General features: G+C 39.0%; 1 pseudogene; it reads left to right on the top strand.

The window, feature by feature from the left end:
* Window positions 1-1,231: 1,231 nt before the first annotated feature.
* LOC115848238 (methylsterol monooxygenase 1 pseudogene) lies at window positions 1,232-2,803 on the top strand (annotated as a pseudogene).
* Window positions 2,804-5,820: the final 3,017 nt, after the last annotated feature.

Below are 5,820 nucleotides of genomic sequence, written 5' to 3'. Positions count from 1 at the left end.
ATAACATCTACTACAAGCTGGGAAGGGACTCTCTTCACCACATTCCAGTAGCGATGACCTTGTTGGAGAGCAATCTGGCAAAATGTATATCAAAGTAAAACAACTCCACATACTCTTTGACCCAGCAATCTCATGCCCGGGAATCCACCCCATTGAAATCAAAGCACCAGAATATATGTAGCTGTGGTTATTCACATCAACAATCAACATGATTGCAATAAAAACAAAGTGTATACTCAGAAGAATAGTTGAATACTTTGTGGTACATTTATATCATGACATGTCGCACAGCCATTAAAAAAGAATTTCTTAAACCTCTATCTAGTGACTTGAGGGAACTTCTATCTTTCATCTCTGCAAGATGCAGAGAAATGTACTATAAACTGCGGTTCGATTTCTGTAAGAGATACGGACAGAAATCTACATAGGTATATACATTTGCATCTGAGTTTATGAGCATGAAAAAATATAGAAGAATATAATACATCTGCTAGCAAGGCTACCTGGGAGGAGGAAAAGCAGATGGTACAGATGGAGAGACAAACAGGAAGGGAGGAAAGAAAATATGAGAATAGGAGAAAAGTGAGAAGGGGGGTTAAAAGGAAAAAACTATTATTTCAAATAAGGACAATTTTTGTAAAAGTTATCATGCGTGTGTGAACAGGGAAAACGTATCTCCATATAAATCTATTCTATACATCTTGTTAATCACGGTAACACCTTACTTGATTTTTTGACTACTCGTTCTGTGGATTTCTAACAGGTAAGTTAAAGTTTCTCACAAAACTGTGGATTTGTTGTTTTTTCTTGTAATTCTATCAGGTTTAGTATTATATATCTCAATTCTATGTTACTAGGCACATATAAGCACAAAGACTAAACTTATTTGTAGATTAAATATTTCATCAATATCTATTTTTGTCTTTTCAAATCATACTGATTATTTTTGCCTTGAAATCCATTTTGCCTAATGCTAAAATTGGTGCTTTCCCTTTGCTGACATTTGCCTGGAATACCTTTTTCCATCTCAGTATTTTCAGTTTTTCTATATTGCCCTGTTTTTGCTGTCTCTTATGAAACATCACACAGTTTGACTTTTTAAACTCAAGAGTCTTTGTCTTTTAACAGTGAATGTAATAGATTTACATTTATTATGGTTATTGATATATTTGCACATGTTCTACCAATTTACCATGGATTTTCTATTGCATATGCTGTTTTCATGCTTCTCTTTCACCCCTGCTTTTTGGTTAGTTGATAGCATTTTGTTTGTCCTCAATTAATTTTTCTTCTGATGACTTGGAAAATGTATATTCTGTTCCTATTATCTTTATATCTTTGACGCACATAGTTAAGCATATTCTTAATCAACATCTAGAGTTAATTAACATCTATATCTTCCCACTAAATAAAATGAGAATCTTAGCATGCTTTTACTTTTCTCTCCTACCTCCTTCCCAGATTTCATACCTCTCAACCCCATGTTATCATCTTAGCTTTTAGTTAATTATTATAAGTAAAGATATTTATTTAAACTTAAAAATAAACCTTTCCCAGCGGTGCGCAGAATTATAAGGATGTCTGCAGAGATTTGAAAAATGGCAACAAATGAAAGTATCAGCATCTTTAGTTCAGCATCCTTGGCTGTGGAGTCACTTTTACCTGAGAATCCTCTGCAGGAACCATTTAAAAATGCTTGGAACTACATGTTGAATAATTATACAAAGTTCCAGATGGCAACATGGGGATGCCTCATAGTGCATGAGGTCCTTTATTTCTTGTTCTGTTTACCTGCATTTTTGTTTCAATTTATACCTTACATGAAAAAGTACAAAATTCAAAAGGATAAAGCAGAAACGTGGGGAAATCAATGGAAATGTTTTAAAGCACTTCTCTTTAATCACTTTTGTATCCAGCTTCCTTTGATTCGTGGAACCTATTCTTTTACAGAGTATTTCAATACTCCTTATGATTGGCAAACAATGTCAAGATGGTACCTGCTTTTGGCAAGATGCTTTGGCTGTGCAGCGATTGAGGATACACGGCACTACTTCCTGCATAGGCTCTTACACCACAAAACACTATATAATCATATTCATAAAATTCATAAAAATTCATTAAAAAAATTCATCATGAGTTTCAGGCTCCATTTGGAATGGAAGCTGTATACGTACATCCTCTGGAAACCCTAATTCTTGGAACTGGATTTTTTCATTGGAATCATGCTTTTATGTGATCATGTTCTTCCTTGGGCCTGGGTGACCATTAGTTTGATAGAAACTGTTGATGTCCATAGTGGTTATGACATTCCTCTCAACCCTTTAAGTCTCATTCCTTTCTATGCTGGTTCTCAGCAGTCAGGATTTCCACCACATGAACTTCATTGGAAACTATGTTTCGACATTTACATGGTGGGATAGACTTTTTGGAACAGACTCTCAATTTACTGCCTACAATGAGAAGATGAAGGTTGAGAAAAAGACTGAATAAACATCTCACATAAACCTTCCTGAAGACACACGTTTCCTGAATTGAAGCTAGTAGCTAACATTGCTTCTGGGGAGTGGAAATAAACATGTCTTGGTTGCTAAGTGATAAAAAATACATTAACAACTTTTAATTATCTTCCTAGTGGGAACTTTTATATGTTTAAGTACAGTTTCTCTGAGGAAGCTTTAAAGGCCATGTTGCTAACCTCACAAAAAGGATTTAAGTAATGGAAGGAGTATTAATGTAGGTCTTTTCCCCAAGTTGTACTATAGGTCTGAAGCGGAAATTGGTCTTCAAACCTTTTATTTTATTTTATTTTATTTTATTTTTTAAATTTCCTTTTATTTATTTATTTTTGGCTGCATTGGGTCTTTGTTGCTGAGCGAGCGGGCTTTCTCTAGTTGCGGTGAGCGGGGTCTACTCTTCATTGTGGTGCGCGGGTTTCTCATTGTGGTGACTTCTCTTTGTTTTGGAGCATGGGCTCTAGGCGTGCGGGTTTCAATAGTTGTAACACATGGGCTCAGTAGTTGTGGCTCGCGGGCTCTAGAGCGCAGGCTCAGTAGTTGTGGTGCACAGGCTTAGTTGCTCCGTGGCATGTGGGATCTTCCCAGACCAGGGCTCGAACCCGTGTCCCCTGCACTGGCAGGCGGATTCTTAACCACTGTGCCACCAGGGAAGCCCTCTTCAAATCTTTTAAATATATAGTGGCCATTTCAAGAACTCTTAGTAGCATTGAACTTTAAACACTTCTTTGGAATTTGCTTAAAGATCAAATGCCATGGGTTGAACCACACCAATCTGTACAGTGTGAGGGAGTGCTAATGCTGAAACAGCCAGCACTGGGAATTTCTACTCTTATCTGGAGCTGGCCAGTTTGGGGTGATTCTCTTTCTTTGAGAAGTCCTTTTTGATTACAATGTACTACTCTTATCTATAAATTAAGGCATTTCTGAATTGATGAAAGACTATTTTAGTCTAAAAGTTTTCAGGTTACTTGAATTTTTTAAACACTGGGCTTTATTTCTGCTACGTACCCTTTCATTTTTGCACATCAAGTTTTCATTATACTTAAAGCTGTATCTTGAAACTTTGTGTACTGACTTGCTGTATTTGCACTTGGAGCTATTGAAACAAATGATTTTGTTTGATTAAATAAATAAACCTTTCTGGTTTCCTTGCTTACCTGTGCTTCTTATATCACACATTTTCTTCCTAAATTTATTTTCTCTTTGTTGGAGTATATCTTCTACACCAGTGGGCTCTCAACCAGAGGCTATCCTGCACCCCTTCCCAATGTAGGGGTGTTTTGTATTGTCATAGTGATTGAGGAGGAACGCTACTGGCATTTAGTAGACGGCAGTGAAAGACACTAAGCAACCTGCAGCGTGGGGATCCGTCTTACACGATGAACAATTGTTCCACCCAAAATGCCAGCAGGACCCTGTTGAGAAATGCCATTCTGTATGGACTGTGAGTTGCAAACTTTTTTAGTCTGCTTGTGTCTTAAAATGTCTTTATGATGCTCTTACGTTTGCTTGATAGCTTGGTTGGGTAAAGATTCCTAAATTCACAAGTATTTGGCCAGAGAAATTTGGAGATATCATTCTGTTGTTTTCTTGCTTACAAAGTTGCAAATGAGAAGGCTGATTATTGTATTCTCATTCCACCCTAGATAATTTTATTTCACTTCCTTTTTATCCTTGGTGTCCTGAAATTTCATCATGATGTAATTAGTTGTAGGCCTTTGACAGTCTTCTTATAAATTACAGGACACAATTCCTGTGAACTGTAGAGGACCTAAACTAGGTCCTCTCAATATAAGAGCTCATGTATTTAAGTTTTAAGAAAATGGCTTGAATTATTGCCTTGCTTCAGGGATTCTCTCCTTCCTTCACTTTCTTCTCTCATTCTGTAACTCACGTTAAGCAGACAGTGAACTTGTGCATCTCTTTCTTAATACTTTGTTCATACTTCCCATGTATTTCTTCTTTTGCACTGCATTTTGGGAGACTTCCTTAGCTTGATCTTCTGGTTTACTAACTAACTCTTCAAACTATTTTGCCCTTCAACCCATCTATTGAAATTTTTATTTTTAAAAGAATTATTAGTTTTATTTTAAAAAGAAAAAACTTTTTCATTTACAAAACTTTGGGGTGCTTTTGAAAAACATTGATGTGATAAGCTCTCTCATGTGACCAAGCTTTTCATGATACTTTTCCTATAGTCTGGTTCTATTTGCTTTCTTAACTCTGTTTCATCACCTGTTAACCAGGAATAATAATACCTACCACTCCATTTCATTGTGATGATTAGAGTTAACATAACACGATGCCTGGTATGTAGTGAGCTAAATACTTGTTGGATGAATATACAAAGCAGAATAATAAATGTAAAAAACCTGGCACATATATAGTAGGCCCTCATTAAATGGAAGCATGTTACCATTATTATTATTATCCCTGTTAGTATTTGCTGAGACAGTGGCATTCGAGGATTTTACATTCTTGGTTTCAACCAGGTGAGAACACCGCCACCTCTCCCACGCCCAGATCCACGACACGGACTGCTTTGTAACTTTGCCGAGGCACGAACTTGAACTACAAATTGGCAGGCTGGTGAGTGGGAGTGGGAATCTGCCCAGCATCTGTCTCCCAAAATGGCTTCTTATGTTTTTATTTAATATGTGAAGCCAGTTAACCCTCACCACCACCCTGAAAGGCAGATGTCATTATCCCCGTTTTATAGGATGATAAACCTGAAGAAATTCACAAGGCAGTGGTTTAGGCTTCTGCGCTCAGCAGTCAGACAGATGGGGTTCTTTCTGACTCAAGAAATGGATGCTCTGGGGCTTCCCTGGTGGCGCAGTGGTTGAGAGTCCGCCTGCCGATGCAGGGGACACGGGTTCGTGCCCCGGTCCGGGAAGATCCCACATGCCGCGGAGCGGCTGGGCCCGTGAGCCATGGCCGCTGAGCCTGCGCGTCTGGAGCCTGTGCTCCGCAACGGGAGAGGCCACAACAGTGAGAGGCCCGCGTACAGCAAAAAAAAAAAAAAAAGGGAAGACCAGGTCCTTTTCCTCTTCCAGGCTTGCAGCTCCTGTGAGTACTCCCCCTTCCCCTTAGCAGAGACTAGAAGGGGGCTGCTGGCAAAGCCGCAGTGCAGTTCTCAGAATCCCAGTGCCAGCACCGCAAAGCAGCGTGTGGAAAGGTGGGTTTCAGCTGAGAGACAATAGCTTGATAACTGAATAGGTGACATTCTATGCTCCGCGGCAGGTGGGATATTCCCGGACCGGGGCACGAACCCGCGTCCCCTGCATCGGCAGGCAGACTCTCA

Source organism: Globicephala melas, chromosome 15 (assembly GCF_963455315.2).
Source record: "Globicephala melas chromosome 15, mGloMel1.2, whole genome shotgun sequence".
Taxonomy (NCBI): domain Eukaryota; kingdom Metazoa; phylum Chordata; class Mammalia; order Artiodactyla; family Delphinidae; genus Globicephala; species Globicephala melas.
This window is presented reverse-complemented; position numbering and strand designations above follow the sequence as displayed.